Below are 23,251 nucleotides of genomic sequence, written 5' to 3' on the forward strand. Positions count from 1 at the left end.
TAAGGCATTCTTGCTTAAAGACAGACTTGCTTTGCTTAAGTCTCCTCTGTGCTCTCCAAGTGTTTGCTGGAGCCACGGGTACTCAGTTCAACCCCGTCCACCCCATCTCACTTCTTTCTGGATGCGAGAAGCAAGTGTTTAGTGTTCAGAAGTTTCCAGGAAATCCTAGCCCTGATTCCCCCAGCAGTAAAAAGGGAGCTTCACCATCTTGTGTGACATTTTCCTCAACTCTGTTCACCTAAGCAGTTTTACCATGATATTGGTGTCTTAATTCATTTCAGATTTATTTTAGTAACTTGGTTTGATTCTTAAAAAATACAGTTTTTTCACTGAAATATGTTTGAGCTTCCAATGTCCTTAAACTAGTCTATATCCTTAAGACCCAAACACAAACTCTCTTCCAGTCTTTCATACTTAAAAACTTTTAAAGATATTCACAGAGTAGAATTTAAAAAAAAAGAGGAATGAATTTTCTGATGAAATTTAAGAAATTTTTGATGAAAGAAAATGCTTCAGGCATCTGTAAACGTGTCAGCTAAACATAAACTGGCATTGCTAATCATTTATTTTGAAAGTTCTAAAAACCTGTGTCATGTTTATTTTTCCTTACAACTGATTTCATGTGCTTAATCTGTTTTTAATGGATCATGGCCTCCAGTTTAATTAGAGTCATAAAGTCTGCGTTTGTAACTCACTTGTAATTATGCTGCCTGTAAAAGACGCAGTTACTTAGAATCTATAACAGAACATTAGGATAATATCAATGATAAATTTATTTCCAACATTTTATCCTCTGTAGGATGAAAAAATATACCTAGACCTTTGCTCAAAATAGTCATCATAGGGCCTAGATAGCAACAAGACAAGATGTGCAAATTTTAAGAATCCAATATAGCCTGAGGATTTAGTTAGTAAAGGAACCAGCTAAGACAGAGAACAAGAAAGTGAAGTCACTGGCTGCATAACTGTAAAACTGTCTTCCATCTACAAATGTTGCAGTGAACGCTGACCTCAGGGCAAGAGTAGTTTATTACTCTCTGAAGTGTATTGCAGAGGTCACAACTAGCAAGAAACAAATCCTAAGCGTGTTGGAAGAACAGTCAGCCATGCGTTCTGCATTGCGCCTAAGAGTCCCATCATTACAGTGAGATGGGACCATGTTTCTAGAATAGTGACGGCTCTCTACAGATGTGTGCACCAAAGTGATACGCCTTATGTCAGCAATGGAAGACTGCTCGCAAGATAAGCTCAGATGTGTTCCAATAATCCAGATAAACGGATGTATCAAATAGAATCTCAATGGATAGGAACTGTGAAGGAATGCCAGGCTCAAATGGCTTCCAAGTGGCACACATGGCAGTAGGGAAAGAAGACATTCAAAGATGAGCAGTAGGAAAACAGGATTCATTGTGGGCACATGTGGGCAAGGCACAGTTGACACAAGATGAAAGACAATGAGAAGGAAAGGAATCATTGCAAGGAAGAGAAGAAACCAGCAAAGTCTGTATGAAAAGAAAGAGGAATTGTTTGAGGACACAATGGTTCTGGAAAAACAGAAAGAAATAGAGCAACATTTAATGCACTGGTCCACTAATCAGTGTATGAGATACCTCGCATTTGTGATAATTTCCCAAATACAAAAGTCAAACAGGAAAACAATAGAAATATTTTGTCATCCTCTGAGTAAATATTGAACATCTTCCTATGAGGTTGTCAGTTATAAATTTTGCATGCCAAGCTCAATAACACACCTGTCTCATGTAGCAGTACAGTTGGAAGTGACAGCTGTGTGGATTATAATGTCTCAAATAACGTTCAGAGCAACTGACAAAAGCTCATATCCAACACAGAGCTGAAAGACCATACTTATATCAATGTAAGGCTGGTATTTTGTAGGCAGAGACTGCTTGTCCATTCCTGGCTGTCCAGACCTGAAATAATCACACAGAAATTATATTAGTTGCAACTCTGCTTGGCCAATGACTCTAGCATATTCCTAGCTAGCTCTTACATCTTGAATTAACCCATTTCTATTATTTTGTATTTTACCACGAAGCTCATGGTTTACTGGTAAGGTTCCCAGGTGTCTGTTTCCTCCTGTGGCTACATGGAGTCTCCCTGACTCCATCTTCTTTCCTCCTCTATTTGCTTGGAATTTGCACCTTATTCTATTCTGCCCTGCCATAGGACAAAGCAGTTTTATTCATTAATCAATAAAGGCAACACATATACAGAAAGACTTCCAACACCAGTATTGGTGTGTTTTAAAGATTTATATATTTTTATAATATGCCTATGAGTGGTTTGCCTGCTTGTTTGTCTGTGGCCCATTGTGTGCAGTGCCAGAAGAGGGCACTGGTCCCTCTGAAACTGGAGATGGTTGAAGCCACCACGTGGGTGCTAGCTATTGAACTCTGGTGCTCTGCAAGAGTAACAAGTGCTGTCACCCTTCTGAGCCATCTCTCCAGCCCCATTTTATTTTTGCTGGCGTTCTAGATCTCCTCTATATCCATTCAAAGATGAAAACACACATATTAGGACCTAACAAGTACCATCTGGGGAGGGCTGTAGATGGAGAGTGTTCATTCATTTCCTGACTGCTCAGACCCGAATAATCACACAGAAACTGTATTAATTACAGTGCTGCTTGGCCTACAGCTTAGGCTTGTTCCTACCTAAGTTCTTATATCTTAAATTAACCCACTTCCAGTATTTTGTATTGCCACAAGGCTGTGGCCTAACAGTAAGGTTCTGTCTGGCATCTGTCTCCTTCTGCAGCTACATGGTATCACCTTGACTCTGTGTACTCTCTCAGTATCTCTGTTCGGATTTCCCACCTGGCTTTATTCTGCCCTGCCAAAACAATTCTTTATTAACCAATGGTAATAGAACATATCCACAACATCTAGAGGGGAAACCCACATCAGTGGGCTATTTAATAAGACCTGACTCACAAAACAAAACACAACAAAAGAACAAAACAAGTCCCCACCATCAGTGTTTTGGGTATTTTTCTCCTCAGTTAATAACTAATAGAAATTTTTATTGCATTGAAATATTATCTACTGAAGACAGCCCTACAGGTGTGAGTTGTCTATCTTACTTGCTTATTACTTCTTTAGTGCCTGATTCCTGAATGAGATAAAAAGGACCAATAATCATTGTCCCTTGCAATTGTCAATAATCTGTACAGTGAAAATCCTCTAACCCTCAACCAGATACGTACCAGTCACTGCACTGTAACAAGCCCTCTGTGCTCATCTTTCTCCAGTTGTGACTTGGAAGCAGATATTCGACTCTGGATATAAAACAGCAACCTGACCAGATTTTTAATAGCTGAAATGTGTATATAACTGGTACGTAGCCGAGCAATCCTAAGGTTGTGCTGCCAAGGACTAGCTGTATAGCTTCAAGACCCACTTGTAGTTGACTCTGCTTCCTTCACACCATGAGGATGGTAGTAGAAAATTATTCCCATTCTTGCTTTTAATCCCTTGGATGTGCTTCACAGTAAAAGCTAGAATGATTTTATCATTAACACCATGGTTTTTGCAGTATTAAAACTACTTGATGAATGATATGTATGATTTCCACATTCACTGACTATGGCTTACTCACTATGGCAACATTGTAAACAAAAGTCTTTCAAAGATATACAGTAATAAGGATCTTCAGTATATCCTGCTGGGCTCAATATGCATAAACTTTTGACTGGCCGGGAAAATTTGAGCCACAAGAAAAAGGAGTCAACATATTTAATATTCAGACAACTCATGAGGAGTTGTTTGCTTCTTGGAGATACGCCATTGGCTAAAATATACATAAGCTTTCGTCAAATATTTTATGATCTTTGCATTAAACTAGTGAGTCTGAGTTTAGCACTGAGTGTGAAACATTAAGTATCTGGAAGGAGATGATTGATACAAGTTATAAATGCAAACAGCCCTCTGTAGAGAAAGCCTCTCCTGCTGGGAGGACTGGAGTGGGAGCAGTGCAGCTGGCATTTCCCCTGGTGAGCAGGGTCAAAGGGTGTAAGCATGTCTTTAAGATGGTATCTGAATGGTCAATCCACCTGAAATTCAGAACACAGACACTCACTTGAACCAGTGATAAATGTCCTTTGTATTTTCTGTCATTGTGCCTGAGAGGACTGCAATGGTAACTGAACTTTACCACACACAGTTTGCTACCAATTCTTCAATATCAGTAAATATTCAGGAAACCTGAACCACAGGGCTTCAGCTCTTTAAGAACTTTCTAGATGCTTTTCACAATTTTTATTAAAGAAAAAGATCCCCATTTCACTTAAATAAAAAAGAAACGAGTTTCCATTTATGTTGGTAGAAAACACCTTTTCCATTTCACTAGAAGACTGCCCAGTGTTTCTCCGAGATGACCTTATATCTTCCTGACGGTTCCTGTTGCTGTAATGAGAAACAGCACAACGAAAAAGCAAATTGGGGAGGAAAGGGTTTATTCAGCTTGCATTTCTAAGGCACTGTTCATCATTGAAGGGCATTAGCGCAGGACCTCAAGCAGGGCAGGAACCTGCAGGCAGAAGCTGATGCAGAGGCCATAGAGGGGTGCTGCTTACTGGATTGCTCAGCCTGCTTTCATATAAAACCCAGGACCACCAGTCTGTGGATGGCACCAAGGACCATGGGCTGGACCCTCCCTCACTGATCACTAATTGAGAGAATGGCCTACAGCTGAATCTCATGGGGGAATTTTTGCAATGGGGTTTCCTTCCTTTCGGATAACTGTAGTAGTTTGTGTGTCAAGTTGACAAGCTTAGCCATTACAGGAAATTACATGAAGTTTTATATGTGCACCCACTCTTGTAGAGTCATAAAAGCATCCCTTGGTTTTCTTTAGCTCCTTTAAGTCATTTTTATTACTTTGAATCTAAGTTTGGAAAATCTACAATGAGTTTTTTTCTACATATTTGCGGCTAGACCCACCACTACACACAGAGAAGGCCTACCAATGGGTGGCTTTCATTTTTGAAGAGTGAGGTCCCATTTGCAGATTTGATGAAGAGAATTAGTTTCAGAATTATTTCTCAGCTTGTTTTTGGAATTTTATGAAAATTGGATTAAAATTGTCTCCCATGTATTCAAAGTAGATTCAAAAATAACCAATTTAGACTTAGAGAAAGAATAACTTCCTTAGTAGTCAACTGCTCAGCGTTCAGTTCCAGAGGCCATTATCACAATCATTATTCATAAGTTTGGAAATCAGTCCATTTCCCAAGTACTTATTGCAGTTTGCACTCTGGTCATGGGTGACCTTCTTTCACAGGATAGACAAAGGCACTGCAAAGGGACTGGGAAGGCAAAAGCATCTTTATTTTCTTACCTCCTCTTTGCTTGCTTTAAATTCTGGTTTCCAGACTAAATGTTCCCAAGAATTCTTTTAAGCATGATGTGTCCTGTTCTCATGGAGCTTGTGAACTGGCTGCATCTCGCTCAGCTGTTGCCTCCATCTGTCCCGACACAAGGCCTAGCTCATATGATTTCATATCACAGAGTACCGTGTGCTGTGGGGAACGGGGGCAACAACACGGCAACAGCACGGCAAGCTCAATTAACTAGTGCAGTGCCATCTATCCATCACGGAAGACCCTTTTAGTGTGAGCTGTGCCCCAAGTAGTTAGAATGTATACTCATTTAGAATTAAGTGGGAAGAAACAGGAGCCCAACAAATGTGAATTTAATTACATGTTTAATTATAGAAAGAGCACCTCATAGTTTGTAGCTCTCGTTTACTTGGTAGAAGTTAAATCAATGTCAGTGATTCCTAATATTTTCCATTTGCAGATTTAAAAAAAACCCATCTGTTCATGTCAGTGTATTATTTTAGCAGCAGAATGTGAGCAATTTACTAATTGCCTTCTAGAGAAAATGGAACTTCACTCCATGCTGTGTTCCCAGGATCTAGTTGTTCAAGTGAAGATCTTTGAATTACATTCTGGTTGCTTTGATACCGTGTAGTATGATGTTGCTGGGGGCTTGCCACAATGTTTGCTGTAGGTGGACTTGGCCACCTGCTTTTAGGGGCTCCTTTCTCTCCATGACTTTTCAGGGCTCCTTACCCCGCCCCCCAGGACTTGTGAAAAGAATGTGCACTTCACTCTTATTTATCTCTAATTTTAGAAAATGTTCCTACTAAAGACAAAGATTCATCTTGATTTTAATTTCCTGACATACATAAAATCTGCAGAATGGGTCAAAAACTGACACGGTTGGGTGGTTCGTTCTCCAAAAATACACCTGCATTGTATATAGAGATGCTCCTGAGAGTCCATGCTAGGATTTCCCACAAGGCACTCGTAGTAATCCCTATTGTAAGCTCCGGATGGAAGGACCATATTAGTGCTGTCCCAAGGTGAATGCCCAGCAGAAGAAGTCCTAAATAGAAGTCCTTCCTCTTTGCTTTCAGAGTCAATGCAGTTTCCTGAATGATGAAACTCTAAGTATGATACTTTTCATTAAAAAATACCCAAGTGTCCACCTTCCTGTCTATGGTATTCCCCATAAAACTCACTCACTGCATCCCATGCTCACCAATGGTGCCAAGCCCATGTCATACAAAGAGGGGAGACAGTTACCCGCTCTTAGGAGTGCACAGTCAAGCCCTGTGCATTCTCACTGTGCAATGGTTCCTTGGACGATCTGAGGGCTTTTGGAAATCATTCTGAGATCACATGGGTGTAATCATGTATGTGTGGCTTTCTGGGCTTTCAGTTCATGATCGTCACAAGACTTTTAAAGTGCCTTTACTCCAAACATAGTTATTATATAGTTAGCTTTACTTTTGTTGTGCTGGGGGTCAAACCCAAGGCCTTTGTTATGCTAGGTAGGCACCTTACCACTGAGATGCATCCTTAGTTTAGTTCTGAAAAACTTCAAAACATCGATGCAGTGAAAAAGCCTTTGTCTAGGGGCTTCAAAAATGCTGATAGTGTGCTGTAAGAGTGAACCATTGGCCTAGGCACAACCAAGACAGTTGCTTGCTTTCGTAAGTTTATTGTCCTGATATAAATCCCTGATAATATGAAAGGCTACCTTCATTTGAAAAAGTCGCACTATTTTAAGAAGTAGGACAAACTGCTATGCATATGGCATTGTGTTTCAGCTTTCCCTACTGGGACTTCCTAAAACACTGTCTTAAAGAACTCTCTCTCTCTCTCTCTCTCTCTCTCTGTGTGTGTGTGTGTGTGTGTGTGTGTGTGTGTGTGTCTGTCTGTCTGTCTATCTCTCTGTCTCTTTGTTATGGTTTCAGGCAATTTTAAATGGTCTTTTTCTAAGAAATAGACATTGACAGCCACTGTTCAAGTAGCTAGCTCTTTGGCTGGAGAGTTTCTTAGAGTTAATTCGCAGCTGGTTCACGAATTTGTGGCGACATTATACAATGGGTGATGCAGGTTTCACGAGAGTGTCAAGTTCAACCTGCTTTGTGTCTTGCCTCAGATTGTTCTTTCTACATAATATTCTATGTCCTTTGTAGGGTCCATCTTCCCTTGTCATCCTTATTCCCAATAATTTCTGTTTGTTTGTTTGTTTGTTTCCTAAGGTATTGACTATATTGAGTGTTGCAACAGAAAGGTGGAATAAACAAACACATGTCAGAAACACCCCATAAGGCTGAGTTTGATTTGCCAGACAGTGGACAACCCAGATTAATCCAGCAACCTGGTTATACTCATAAGGAAAAGATAAAATGAAACATTGTATTCTAGGCAGGATGGGGAAGGAGAACCGCTAATGAAAACAGTATGTGTGATCACGTGAGAACAGATGGTTATAAACACTAGAGAATATCGATGCTGACTTTTTTTTTTTAGCATCAGATGAAGACTATAGTGATAAAGTTAGAATGTCCTCAGAACAGCAGAAGTCTGCAGACTTGAGGTGTGCAGTTGGGAGTAGGCTCAGCAACATGAGAGGCAGGAGTGTTAAGTCCTGGCAACCTGCAGAGTCAGGGAAAAGCTTGAGTTTGAATGTCCTTGCTGCATGTAGAATCATAGCTCAGGCCCTGGGGCATCTGTTCGAAGTGAGACGGTAGAGTGGATGCATCCAATGATGAGGTGGAATAGTGAAAAGGTTGCACTCCCATTTTCCAAGTCTATTAAAGGTTGATGGTCTTCCACAGAGTGCGCACCATAATAAAACTGCTATGTTCCCTTTTTAATGGCAAGGCAGTCATAGGAATGATAAAAATCTCTTCCATAAGTTGTTTAAGGTTTAATATGAAACTCTCAGTGTCCTTTATGGCCACAATATCTTTTGGAAAGGCACGGAACTTGTTGTCTACAAAAATACCCTTTATCCCTAAAGATTACCACCAATTACTCCCTTGTGCATAATTCTGGGAAAGTGTAGTTTCTGTCTTCCTGTGCATCACGAAAACTGAACCCTTCCATGTACTTCTTTAAAAAAAAAAGGGAGGGAGACAGTGGCTGTGCCTCAGGCGGAGCCTCCGAGAATATCCTATTGATGGTGTGAGCTGCTTTGGACTGGGTTTTGGTGTTTTTGCTTCTTGACGCGTGTGGCAGACACTGTTTTCAGAGTGCAGCCGTCTGACACCACCCCTTTATCTGAGGCCGGCTTGCTGCCTCACCTTGCAATAGCTGCTTGATCACAGAGCAGGCTGGTTCCCAGCTAGAATTCACACAAATACCTCCAGAGGAAAAAAAAAATTAAATCTGAGGAGCTCCTGTCCAGGTGTAAGACTTGGCTATAGTTTAGACTAGAAGCACAGTTTGGCATCAGTTGATTGTGAAGACACCTGCGTCCATCCAAGCTTTCTGGATCCAAGATGTCCTAGGCACAGGAGAGGACCAAGTGAGAAATACAGAGTGGGAAGCCACACTCCCACTGCAGGGAAATGGCAAATAAAGAAACCACAGAGGGCAAACAAGACAAAGACCTGGACTCGGGTCACATGATAATTCATTCACTGAAGTTTGCATTACATTTTAATTATGCAGCATCAGCACTGGTAAATATTTCTACTAATAAATAAGAAACTTATGCTACACAGAGTCTTTATATAAGACTCTGTGTATACGCTGTGCAGTTATATAAATGAGAAATGATAACCACCCAGATAAATTCCACGAAAGGGGAATTAGAGGTGTATAGAAGGGCAAAGGTATAATGAAGCCCATTCTTCAGTAGTCGACAGGGCTTTCAGGGGGAAAGCTAGTGCATCAGTACCGAATGATGAGCAGGGCGAAGGAGAAAGGAGGACAGCAGAAGACTGGGCTCGTAGAGGAAGGAAAGCAGCCTTCTCGAAGCTACTCAAGGAAGGAGACCTGGGTGACCCTGGGGGCTTGGTGTGGTTGGCCTGGGGAAGTGAGAAATGAGCTGGATACTTGGGCAGAGACTGTGGCAGGAAGCATTTCTGAGTCGATCCCAGGGATCCAGGGAGTCAATCCACCTGGGCTGAAGGCTGCTACGCCACTGTAGTGACTTTAACCAGGGGTTAAAATAATAGGGTTTATGTTTAAGACAGTCATTTTTATTCCACTTGCTACTATGATAGCGATTAGCAGAAAGATCAGTTAAAAATCTAGGAAAGTGGCTGGTATAAAAGATGGCGAACAAAGGCCTTTAGCTCACGAAGGATGGAAGAAGAATGGAACCCAGAGATGGCTTTGCTGTAATTGTCACCACTGATTTCTACCCAAGAAATATCCCGTCTAATAAAGTCTAAGGAATTAGGTGAAGTGTTCAATTAGCTTTGAGAAGGTATGATGCAATTAGAGAGGTTTCTGTGGGGATAATTAAACATTTTAAATCCAGCTGTCCTAATCTATAAAACATAAGGGGAATGAGAAAGGCTTTTATTCCTGTCATGATAATTAAAAAGCCCACATAGACTTGTTTTCTTTCTAAATTAGTCCTTTGAATATCTCTCTACTGGGCGAAATATCTCTCTACTTGGCTTGAAGAAAATCCACCAGAAAGGAAATGCCTTTCTAAAACCGAGAAGCAGAGCATGGGTCACGGGTTATACTAGATTGTAGTTTGTTCTGTTGAGTTTATTCTTCTTGAGACACAGCCTCAAACTTCTTCCTGTCATTCACTTACCCATCCATATTTTAAATGAGGATTTTTAATTGTACATGGAGGGTAACATGGAGCACAGTGGGCACATTATCAACCAGAAATCATCCTTGCCTTCAGGCAATTCTATCCTGCTGAAACCTGAAACCTGTTGCCTCCAGAATCCTTCTCCTACATCACTGACCTCAGACTTGATCATTCTAGCAGCGATTTGAGGATGAACATTTTGTCGTAAAAGTTGATATTATGTATTGGACTATTTGGGGTTTTTTTGTAAAGTGGGGACTCAGAAATATTAGTTGAATTAATTATAGCTTTGAATTATTAGCATATTGACAATTTTATGTGCTTTTCCATGGATGCTTCAAGTCTCCATTGCTCTAGCCAAAAGACTCTAGGCTTTTGCTCTGGTTCTAGATAAGATTAAAATGATTTCACACAGACATGCAGTGGAAAGCTAAAACTGCAGACAAACCTGATGTGGGAGAATTGTCTGTATTCTGTCAATCGTATTTTAAATAAAACGCTGATTGGCCAGGCAGAAAGTATAGGTGGGAAATCCAGACAGGAAGTAGAGGTGGAGCAGAGAGAACGGGAGTATTCTAGGAAGCAGAAAGCTCCCTCTGCCATTCCTGCCCAGATCACTGAAGAGGCAACATGTGAGCTGACAGCTGAAAAAGGTACCAAGCCATATGGCTAACACAGATAAGAATTATGGGTTACCCTAAGATGTGAGAGTTAGCTAATAAGTAGCCTGACCTAATGGGCCAATCAGCTTTATAACTTATAGAGATATCTGTGTGATTGATTTTCTCTGGGACTTGGCGGCTGTGGGGTACTGGGCGGGAACAGAAACCCCAACAAGCCAGCCCTACATGTTACACAAACCCATGTAATCGTGTGACCACCTTTTAAAAAGCTGGTCTCCCTTCACAGGGGCAGAATCTTAATAGTGGAGGAATTTAAAATCGCAATAAATTTAGAATAACAATATTGTCCACTTCTTGGGTATTCATCTTGTATGTTAATGTGATATACAAATGTGTTCTGTGTAAGATGCTGCGGATGTTGGTCCCTTTATAACTAGGTCAGCAGAAAGAAGTCTTTATGTCAGATTAAAAGAGTTCATTAACTCAGAACCTAGAGCCATTCACAGAAATTGATGATGAAAAAAGATCTGGAAAAAATAATTATGCACTCCACTTGCTAAACATTTGGGAATTAAAAAGCTGTTAAAATTTATGTGAAAATACGATACTTTCCTCTAAAGATGGTACAGTGTTCAAGCTAGTTTCCCTAAGTGCAGCATCCAACTGTGGTCCAGGATCTCTGTGGACTTACAGCCCACACTCTGCACTGATGCTTGTTGAGAAGTGTGATTCCCTGGTATGTCTCGGGGCTAATGTGTTATTTATTGATCAGGTGTTGACCCAGAAACCCAGAAGGCCCTCAGCCTCCTGCTCACTTTCCTTCTGTTTTGTGCCCTGTGCCTGAGGTGTGAGTGGCGCGGGGCTTCAGTCGGCTGACTCAGTGGTATCTGCGTGTGTGTGTGTGTGTGTGTGTGTGTGTGTGTGTGTGTATGTGGTGTTGACTGTCACATGACTCTTTCTCTAGGTCCTCTATAGGCCTTGTCACCTCTTGCCTAGGCTGATAGGTCCTTTAGACCAGCAGAAAGTGCTTTTAGCAGAAGCTGTTGCCTCTCAGAACTGTCAGTGGACTCTTCCCTGACCTTTGTCCACACGCCATTATCACACCACACACTGTGCTGAATTGATCCATTGTACTCAATTCCACTCTCCCAGTTCTGCTCCTCCATGCTCCTCCAGAACGGAGACTCAGTCTTACTATCTGTGTGCAGACAAAGTGGCACCAGTAAGCAGTATCATTTGCAAATGTCACTTGAGTTCTGTTCCTCTGTGCTGTGTGACTTTGAGCTCTTTCCCATTTTCCCAGTCTTGTCTGAGCCTGTAAAAACTCTAGGAAAGGATGATGTCCCCAAGGAATCTTGGTGTCCTGGTCTAAATGAGCTCTACTCGTCTTGTGAGCCACATAAATGCCACCTCTCCCTGGATCCGGTACTGATCTAATTTCACACGACTCTGCTGTGGGCAGGCACCTGCAGCTCTTCTTTTCAAATGTATAATGAGACACGTTGTCTTAGACGTCCTCCTGAAACTTATCATTTTATAGTAAAAATTCAAGCAGCCATTAAACTTCACAGCGCTCTAAGTCAGCACTGCTCCAGATAGCGTTTCTTCTATCGCCAACCATCAAGCACTTAGCGATGGATGTGCACATTCTCATGGGCAAACACCAAAGCTCCTAAAGTCCTTATACTCGGATGGTCTGTTTCACCCTGTGTATCTTGGTGACCATTATAACGAACCAACTTACTTTACAGCTCAAGTTTAGAAAGCGTTTCTCTGCTTAGGTTGACAGCTGTCTATACTCCGGCCATCTTTTCTGTCTTAGTTTCACTATGTTTCACCAGTATTCCACCTTGTACTTCTCCGACCATAGCGAGTAAGCTCTTCCTCTGAAGGTTTTATGTTGCAGTTCCTTCTGGAACATTTCTCTTCCCTGTGTGCACTTGGCACTCATCATCAGTCCAATATTCTTCTCACAGGTTTCTCTACTAAGAACTCTTCTGTGACCATCCTTCCAAGACAGCACCCGAGTATGTGCGAGCTTAGTCTCTTGTTGTTGCTCAGCATAATATATTTATTTTGCTGTTGTTGTTGTTGTTGGTGGTGGTGGTAGTGGTGGTCACTATGACCTGGGTGCCTTGGATCTGACAACCTGACTGGGACAACCAGGGAATGAAGACGTGATTGACACACAGCTCCATGCCCAGAGAACTTAGGGTCAGGTGGTGTGGTCAGACTTTGATGGATAGGTGCCTACTACTGCTACAACCAGACCTCAGTGTGTTTTTCATGGGAGAAAGAGGTTAGCTAGTCTGAGAAGGAGGTCTCTACAGGTGGCTTAGAGTTACTATTGTGATGGACACCATGACCAAAAGCAATGTGGTAAGGAAAGGGTTTGGCTTATACTTCCATATAACAGCTCATCATCAAAGGGAGTCAGGGCAGGAACTCAAACAGGGCAGGAACCTGGAGACAGGAGCTGATGCAGCAGTCATGGAGGGGTGCTGCTTACTGGCTTGCTCCACAATGGCTTGCTTACCCTGCTTTCTCACAGTATCCAGGACTACCAGGGCAGGGCTGGCACCACCCACATTGGCTGGGCCCTCCCCCATCAATCACTAATTAGGAAAATGTCCTACAGCTGGATGTGATGGGGTCATTTTTCCAAGCTGAGGATCCCCCTGCTCCCAATAACTTTAGCTTGTGCCAAGTTGACATGAAACTAGCCAACATAACAGGCAAGCAGTTTCAGCCTGTTAACATTAGGGACATCAAAGCTACAGTTGCTGGTTATTGTACATAATGATCAGTTGTTTGCACTGACCAATGAGGAAGGACCTCAAATAGGGGTTGAGGCATTGGAGTCATTGACAAGGCCATGCTGGTGTCAACACTGTAGATTCACTCAGACTTCACTCGCTCAGGGCTACCTCTGCTCCCTACTATTGAAAGGAGCTGCTTGTTTGTCCCAGCTGCCCAGAACCAAAATAATCACAAAGAAACTATATTAATTAAATCACTGCTTGGCTCATTAGCTCTAGGTTCTTATTGGATAACTCTTACATATTAATCTAGCCCATTTCTATTAATCTGTGTATGGCCACATGGCTGTGGCTTACTGGCTAAATTTCTAGTGTCTGTCTCTGGCAGGGATACATGGCATGGCTCTGACTCTGTCTTCCTTCTACCTTGCTATAGGCCAAGCCAGTTTCTTTATTCATTAACCAATAAAAACAACACATAGACAGAAGGACCTCCCACACCACGCTATAGTTGATCCTATACGTATAACTAAAAATCAACAAAGAGAGACCCTTTGGAACATTTCTCAAGTTTTTAAAATGCACTTTGGATCTTAGTAGTCAGATAAATATTTGTTAGTGAATAGTTTATAATTAAACTAAGCTCAGACACTCATGGATTCTAGTAGATGCTAAGCCTTGACAAAAATTACGTGACTGATACATATACATGTAAAGGTAGGGTCTCTTTGTGTGTTCATCCAGTGGAATGTTGAACCAGCATCATTCATTTAATTTTGCTAATTAACAGTTTTTTCCAAGTTTGTTTGCATACATTCTGAGCATAGCAATTATTCCCACCTGCTGATTATTTGTTTTACATGATGTACAGAGCTACATACCAGTTGAGTAAAGGGACAATCATTGTCTTCTGTTATTTGTACTGTAGTACACTGAGTAATATATGTTGAGTGATAAATAGTTCAAATTTTAAACACGATATAATGTAATTGCATAGAAAAACAGTTCAGCAATGTGCATTAGAAGAGGTTCCTTGGAGGACTAATCTCTAAATAGAAGTGTGGAGGATAACACAAAGAATAAAGTAGAGAAGACAGGCAGAATTCAGAACATATACACTCATTCCAAGAGAAAAGAGGTTAGGAGACTTGCATACCTTCAGGTTAATTGAGTGAAGATAGGTAAGAAAGGAGATTGGGCTAGAAGCAGGAGTCAGAAAAGGAAACACTGTTTTGGACCCTGCAACCTCTCTCCACTGAAAAGAAAGGATTTCTCAGAAGGCCAGAGAACACTGTGCTATTTTAAACTTTCAACAAGTCATTTTCTTTGCTAAACAGAACTTCAGAGGATGACAGACAGATGGCAGGCAAGAAGATACAGATGTAGTAACAAATTAGAGCTAATGAAAGCCTGGGAGACAGCTCAAGAGATGTTTACACACTCACTAAGGGTCTTAGATTATTTTCTGTAACTGGGATAAAATACCAAGGCAGTCAGGCATGGTGGTTCATGCCTTTAATTCTAATGCTAGGGAGGCAGAAGAAGTCAGATCTCCAAGTGTGAGGCTAGCTTAGTCTACAGAGTGAGTTCCAGGACAGACAGGGCTACACAGAGAAACCCTGTCTCTAAAACAAGACTAAAACAAGCCAAACCCAGTCTGACCAAACCAAACCAAAACTTAACACTAAGGCAACTTTTCAGAAGGAAGAGGGATGGAGCCCATCAACATCACAGTAAGGAACACAGCAGCAGGCAGGCATGGCACTGGAGAAGCAGCTGAGAACTAAAATCTACATCCACAAACAGGAGGCAGGGATCATCCTGGGGATAGGCATGAGTCATTTGGATCCTTAAAGTTCATCCATTCTGACACACCTTCTTCAATAAGACCAAACCTTTTCCCCAACATTCTGCCAACTGGGGGTCAAATATTCAAGCATGAGTCTACAAAGTCCTTATCATTCAAACCACCACACCATGTGATGCTGATGGGCTGAGATTCAGAACACTGTACTAATCTCTTACGCAGGAATAAGACAAGTTCTGCCCTTTGCCTAAGTAACAGGACAGAAACTCAGTCAACAGATGGTGTGCCAATGTGGGGCTGAACAATTCTACTTAAAAGCCTGAGAGAGCTTGGGAAGTAGTTGTAGATAAAAAAGAATAGAGTTAAGCACAGCTTATTGATAGCAGCATTTTTTTCAGGTGGGTTCTGCTTGCTAGAACCAAGTGCTCTCATTCAAGAGAGTCTTCCTGACTCAGCTTTAGCTGCAAAACCTTGCAGCTCTTTTAAGAGGCCCTTCCTCAAAACACTTAAATGGTATTGATGAAAAGCTGACCACATGATTTTTGGTTTTCAGCTGTAACAGGAAAAAAGCTGCACTGTTTTAAAATGCCAGCTTTCTGGGCCGTCCTGCCAGCGCAAACGCTGTTTCAGGCAGGAGGTCCAGCTACAGAGCATTTGAGTGTGGTTTGTGAGCAGACTGCTGCAGCTTGCTTGCTGGAAGGGACCTTGAAATACCATAGAGTTGTGGCAATAAACATGGCTATAGCCAGTACCTCCACCATGAGGCTAGAATATCAGAAAGCGAAGGAATGGGCTGGATCAAGCCATCAAAGCTATGGCTTTAATCCTCTCCATATTGCTTTGCTTAGCAAATTAAAGACTCACGTGGTCATAAAAAGAGATATATACAGTAAAGAGAGATTGAAAGACGAAGAAAACCTCTAAATGGCTTACAGTGTGTTAAAAATATATGCAGGCTTGGGAGAGAAAAGAAAAAGGTTAAAGTCCTTTTGAAAAAGAGTAGTTGGGTGTGGTGGCACACACCTTTAATACTTTACTATTAATTTAATACTTTAATACAATACTTGGGAAACCCAGCAGGACAGAAAACCTCAGTCAACAGGTGGATGGTGTTGGCAAATGTGGTTGGTGGTGCAAGTATTGAGTGGTTTTCAGGTAAGGAATCAGAAAAAAATCTAATGGGGCCATAAAAACATTCTGCATTTCTAAGGCATAACTAAATCTAATAGTTTCTAAGCTGACTGTCTTAGTTAGGGTTTCTATTGCTGTGAAGAGACTCCATGACCATGCCACTCTTCTAAAGGAAAAATATTTAACCAAAGAGATGACTTAGAGTTTCAGAGGTTTAGTTCATTATCATCATGGTGGAAAGTGTGGTAGTTGGGAGTATGGCAGAGTGCAGGCAGACGTGGTGCTGGCTACATCTTGATCAGAAGGGAACAGGAAGTAATCTGAGATACTGTGATGAATCTTGAACATATTATGAGACTCAAAGCCTGCTTCCACAGTGACACACTTCCTCCAATAAGACACACCTACTCTAACAAAACCACACCTCCTGTTAGTGTTGCTCCCTTTGGGGTCACTTTCTTCAAACCATCGCAGTGACATCTGAAAAAACCCTGCAGAATAAAAAGTAGGAAAACAACCTGATTTCACCCTAACTTCTAGAGCATTGCCTCACTAAACCTTCTATTACACTCAGTTCACACAATAATTAAAATGTGCCTTGCTAGATTTTGAAGGGTCCCTGGTCATTTAGTGATGTGTTGTCTCCTAGCAGTGATTACTTGATTTCTTTATGTAACCCTTTAAGAGACATAATGCACCTCACAATGAAGTTTTCAGCAGAAGTTTGTTGATATTTCTGACAGTGAGCATTTAGAATTAGTCTTCTCTTTAGTAAAGCAAGATGTAAAATGATTTCATTGCAAATCAAGTGGCTTGCACAAAGACACCATTCAAGCTATACTGCCACAATGTCTGAACCCCACATTTGATCCCTTTCTATTATGTCCCTTTCAGGAAATCTATGACAGAGTGATCTAGAAATTCCATGGTTCCTCTGTTGTAAGGCTGTCCTTGACTAGAGGATACAGATCTCATGTTCACTTGTTGGAGGGAGGTTGTTTGTTGATTCCTGGCTGCCCGGCTAGCTTAGACCCAAAATAATCACACAGAAAGTGTATTAATTAAAGCACTGCTTGGCCCATTAGCTCTAGCTTCTTATTGGCTAACTCTCGCATATTAATTTAATCCATCTCTATTAATCTGTGTATCACCACATGGCTGTAGCTTACTGGGTAAAGTTCCCAGTGTCTGTCTCTGGTGGGCTACATGGCTTCTCCCTGACTACTACTCCTTTCTCCCAGCATTTGGCTTAGTTTTCCCCGCCTATCTAACTTCTGCCCTGCTATAGGTCCAAAGCAGTTTCTTTATTCATTAACCAATAAAAGCAAACATATAGACATAAGGACCTCCCACACCATTCACTGATCTTCCTGTTTTTTCAAATATACAGTAACCATTTCAGTCTACGAAGACATAGAGTCCACTGAAGGTTGTCATGTGTTTTCCTTAGTGTCTGTATACTTGGAGGGCACCTAGGTGGAGGACAGAACATGGTTTTATTAGTGTATAAGAGATAAGTGTTATGGATCACAGCTGCACTTGGTACTCCTCCCCCCCTTGGTGCAATTGCAAAAGAACCTCTAGCCTGCGCCAATGTGGGCACTGGCATTTTCCATGCTCCCAGGTGGTCTTAATGCACAGCCACGGCTGAGAAAACATGCCTTAGAACTGTTGATGGAAATGATGAAACTGGAATATTTTTTATCTTGCTGTGTCCTCTTTTCTATAGCCATAAGGTGGCAGTAGCATTGTACAATGACTCTCTTGGTCCTGGCCTGAAGTAGATACTGAACCGGAATTTGTAATTCTAATTAACAGCATTTGGAGGCCCCCATACCACTGGAGGTAGTATTAACCTTTTCTCACAGCATTCTAGGTTGATTTATTTGCTGAATAAAACTTTATCTAATATGTATTCAGTCTAACAAGTTCAACAGAGAGGAGCCATATCATTAACCCAGAGTTGTTGAAAGAACAAAAATTTCATGAAATTTATATTGAATCAGGTGTGGGTTAAAACATCGCCACCTTCAACATCTGAGAGATGTTTGAACTTCGTTTCCCATGAACGCCTGGATGAGAGGGTTGGCACAAATGTGTGAAATCAGCTTCTTGGAAATGCTAGCCGGATGATGAAGTTGTTGAGGGGAAAACCGAGGGTAGAATCAATTCCAGAAAACCCAGACAAAAGCTAGGACAGCATTCTTGATTGTGATGCTGCTTTCTGGATTGGAGTCTCTTCTCCTGTGTGTGCCCTCTGCAGAACATTGTTTAATATAGTAACATACTCCATCTGTTCTCATTTCAAAGAGCAAAGTCAATACCGACTTCCCACAGTTGTGTTTCTGCCCGTAGCTGGGAGATGTCATCACCTTCATAGTGCGCACCTCCTGAACGTAGTGCTTGTTTGATGATAATCCCCTTTCACATCTCAGGCGTTGAAACTGTCTTCTCCAAAAATACTTCCATGTGGCAGGATCAAGGAGAACTGGCCCTTTGCGTGTCTGTCCTCTGCCCAATTGAGGTTGCCATCCATCTATTGTGACACCTCTTCCTTTTGGTGTCCATAGTGGCAGCACACTCTCCACATTCCAGGGTTTATTCTTCCCATATATTATGTGTGCGGCTCTTTCCGTCCAGATCTATTTTGTCTCTCCCCTGAGCTCTTATCTTCCACTTGACCTTTTTCCTGTATCGCCTTGTGCAGCTGCCCTGAGTTCCAGATCTCTAGATCAGCTGCTGGAGTTGTGAGTGCTGTTTCAGATGAGCATCCTGAATACGGATCCGAGTTAATCTGTTCACACAGAGTCTTTCCCTCTTCTTGGTCCACCCACCTCCAGCCACAATCCAGCAGCAGCTGCCAGGAGTTACTCAGTTCTGTCTCTCAGCTCCTTCATATCCAGGCCACAGGGTGCACTAGATCTTCAGCATCCTTCCTAACAATAAATCAAGCCAAACCAAAGTAGACATCTCAAAGTAAAACTGACTCTGAGTTGTCCTTTCTTGTCCACTGTTCATTCTCTGCTGGACTGGTCTTTCCCTGGAATGGAAAGGGCTTCCAAGGAACATCCCTAGCCATGAGAGCTCCACAGTGATGCTCTTCCATTCTGTGAGGCCCTAAGAACATCGCTGCAAATGGCCACTCGCACTCGAGTCCCGCTCAGCGATTGCTGTAGGAACAGTTTAAGATGCCTAGGAAGAGTTTGTTGGATAGGATAGCAGATGTGTATGTTATTGTTCCCAGCCTACAGGCACAGGGCTATTTAAAAATCTAACAAAAGGCATGCACGTCTACTGTGTATGATGGAGTATGTCTTTATTATGAACTGTTAACAGAACTAATTGCCATACTTTCACCTGGTTTGCTCAGATCATTGTGTGTGGCAAGAGCACGTATAGTTTCTTTGTTGATCTCAAGAATACATTGCTGTTAGCTGTCATCACAGTGTCTCCAACTTTCCCCTGTAAAGGATTTTGTGCTTTGACAGCATGCTTAGATGTCGCTGATTAGCACATTCTTTTCCAGCTTAAAGACCATTTTCCTTCTTGCAAAACATTTATGATAATGATGGACTCCAAAGTTTTTTTTTTTTTTGTCTAAAGTCTTTTGATCCTTCTTTTTTCTTAAAGATAGTTTTTCAGGCTAGTATATTGGTTGCTAGGTCTTTCTTATTTACTGCTTTTATTTTTGAGATTAATATATTCACAACTTTTCTTCCTTTCCCTCCTGTTCAAACCTACTGCATATCTTTCTTGTTCTCTTTCAAATTTATGGTTTCTTATTTCATTGTTATTGTGTGCATATATGTGTATGTATATAAACATATTCTTAAATATAGCTTTGTTTCCCTTCCTTCCTTCCTTCCTTCCTTCCTTCCTTCCTTCCTTCCTTCCTTCTTTCCTTTCTGCACTTTGAATGTATTTTCTGCTTTTAGTTTGAACTGTAAGACTTCTACTGAGACTCCCTTTTTGTTATTTGCTTATTTTATTTTCTTACCAATTGTAAGATCATCAATCTGTCTTTGAATTTTGATAATATTATTAGAATTTATCTTTGTACATTAGAATATATCTTTGTATCTTTAATCTTGCTTGGCTTAAAATGATTAAAGACCTTTAGTTTTCCTATAATAACTGGATATTCATATCTTTTCCTGAAATTTGGACAGTTTTATTGTGATTAACTTTTAAGTAAATGTTTTATAACACTGTCTTCTCTTTCTTAAACTTAAAAGATACAAACAAAGCTTTTCTGTTTGGAAACTACTCTATGAATACTGTAAAATTTCTTCATTTCTTTCTTTCCTTTTCCTCGTCTCAAGTTCCTTATCAATGTGTTCACAAATTTTGCTGCTTGAGTCTGCCATAATGCTATCTTTCACATATTAAGTTTCATCTCATATTTATTTCTATTTAATTTTTGCTTATAGTTTCAATCTTCCTGTTAAATTTCTAGTTTTTATTTTAGTTATGTTCTTGATTTCATTATTTGTATCTCTCTCTCTCTCTTTCTCTCCCTCTGTGTGTGTGTGTGTGTGAGTGTGTGTGTGTATGTGTAGATTCTATTAAGACAGTCATTTCGAATTCTTCATCATGTGGTTTATATGTCTCCCTTCCTTTGGGGATCAGCTAACAAGATTATTGGATTATTTGTTGTTACTATTAAAATTTGCCTTTTGTGTTTTTTTGTAGCCATGCATTCAGTGTCTGTAATTTTGAAGAGTTGGTGATATTATTTCAGTATTTGAAGACTTGTTTTGTAGAAGTATATTCTAAAATATGATATTAGCCAGAGGAGGGGCTGAAAACACAGAACTACATATGACTTAGTGCTGCATGAGACTTAATGTGTTCATTTTTTTCTGATCAGGAAAACAAGGTTTAAAAATGCTTTGTTCATCATAAATTTCAACTCTTCTTAAATTATTAATCTTCTGTTTAATCTTCTGTTTAATTAATCTTCTATTACATTTCAAATAAGATATTCCTTATATATGTTTGGTAATATATCCAATTTTGCACTTAAAATACATTTATTGATTAAAACGTTTCAATAAGACATGCATTTTTGGCAATAATCAAACTGCCAAACTTACAAGGGGGAAAACAAAGCAGGCTTCAACTTGGTTGGCTATCATGTACTTAAGTTACTTTTTGGCTTAATATAGAATGCACATACAAAATCATGGAGCTATAAATACTTTATTGACATGTTTTGAAAGGCAGCAGTAAAGACAAAGATGGATAAGCCTGCTTTGGACAGAGGCTGAAAGCAAAAACCAACATCTAGATGGCCTCTGTATAGGTCAGAACGTAATAGTCATAGAAGAAAATGTCAGAATGTCAAGTGAAAGCTGGTTATCCTTTTATCCCAGAATGGATAAAAGGAACAACTTTGTTCAGCTCAGGTTTCTTGTTTCTGTTTCTCATCTGCTTTAAGGGTCAGGTTAGAAGTATTGATGTCCAAGATATTTTGACAGAAAGCATTTAGGAATCTAAGTATTGATTGTCGTGTGATGGTTTCCAGATATAGTTACACATGTGAACTAACAGAACGTTGGAATAAAAATTAGAATCACAGGCTAAAACTTGTCATTAATTAAAATATTTTGCAAGTGTTAAATTATCCAATTTAATATTTCTAGAACTCAAAAGGATTTATTCACTCTGTCTTTTTTGTGAGAAACTTTAAAGTTTATCCATAAGTTCGCTCTAATTACCTCTCTGATCATGAAAAGGAGGGTTTTTTCTCAGTGTTTTCGTATTCTCATTTGCAAACTGATTCAAGGTGACACTGGCCACTCACCAAACTGTCTTTCATATCTTACGTGAAAGTAACAAAACCAGTATTGTTTAGGAGACTGGGATAGGATGGACTGAGACATCAAGTTCAGTAGAGAAGCTTGGTTTAAATATGTGGTACACAATGACGTGGAGAGAAAGAGACAATTTCATCTTATAGTGATCAAGCAGAGAACGAGAAGGTAGTGACTACAGAGTTCCCTTCCATGAGAAGTGATTTCCGCCAGCAAGCACACCACAGAATGACAGCTGGCACTGGTTCCTCAACCCTGGCGGTGTGTGAAGACTTGCATTCCTCCAAGAGCTCAATCTTATATTCTTTTTAAAAACGGTTTATTTTTATTCATGTACATGTATATCTCTGTGTGTGTGTGTGTGCGTGTGTGTGTGCACATGTGTTATGTATTTGTGGGCACCCATGGGGGCCAGTGCAGATGTCAGGTGACCTGGAGACAGTTGCAGGTGACTCTGAGTCACCTGATGTGGTGTTGGAAACTGAACTCGAGCCCTTTGCAAGAGCAGCCAAAACTCAGAACCTCTGAGTCAGTCACCTCCCCAATTCTGAGTTTAACATTCTAAAAAGCTGAAAAATTAGAAGAAAATGCTGACATGCTTTTTTGTAGAAGCAAAAACTTTTAGCTGCAATAGTTTAAGCCTGAGTTATGGAAAAAATTGAAATGCAAAATCATTAATCTATCCTTAATTTGTCATGCAATTATATACCTCAGACACATTGTCTCTAAGACAGTATCTCCCAACATCCCAATTATCTTCCAATTCATCACACTTAGTACAGTGAGGGTAGAGAAGTTTACTAAAAAGACAGCAAGCACGGAGCAAATATGGTCACCACATTGGCTATGTGTCTATGCTCTAAAATAAATATAGTTTATTTTAGAATAAACTCCACTGGGTCTGGATAACTCCTTATGTTTAGATTTTAATAAAAATTCTGTCAGTCAATAGTCACGTGACTTCAAGTTATATGTAAGAATATTCGCCATAGTTTCTTGATCCTGAGGATTGTTA

At 40.5% G+C, this 23,251-nt stretch overlaps 1 protein-coding gene across 4 annotated transcripts in view; it reads left to right on the forward strand.

The window, feature by feature from the left end:
* Positions 1-23,251, forward strand: part of Mapk10 (mitogen-activated protein kinase 10) — a 279,025-nt gene that overhangs the window by 232,003 nt on the left and 23,771 nt on the right. The gene's annotated exons all lie outside the window — the stretch shown is intronic.

The sequence above is a fragment of the Myodes glareolus genome, chromosome 8, assembly GCF_982192425.1.
Source record: "Myodes glareolus chromosome 8, mMyoGla1.1, whole genome shotgun sequence".
NCBI classification, from domain to species: domain Eukaryota; kingdom Metazoa; phylum Chordata; class Mammalia; order Rodentia; family Cricetidae; genus Myodes; species Myodes glareolus.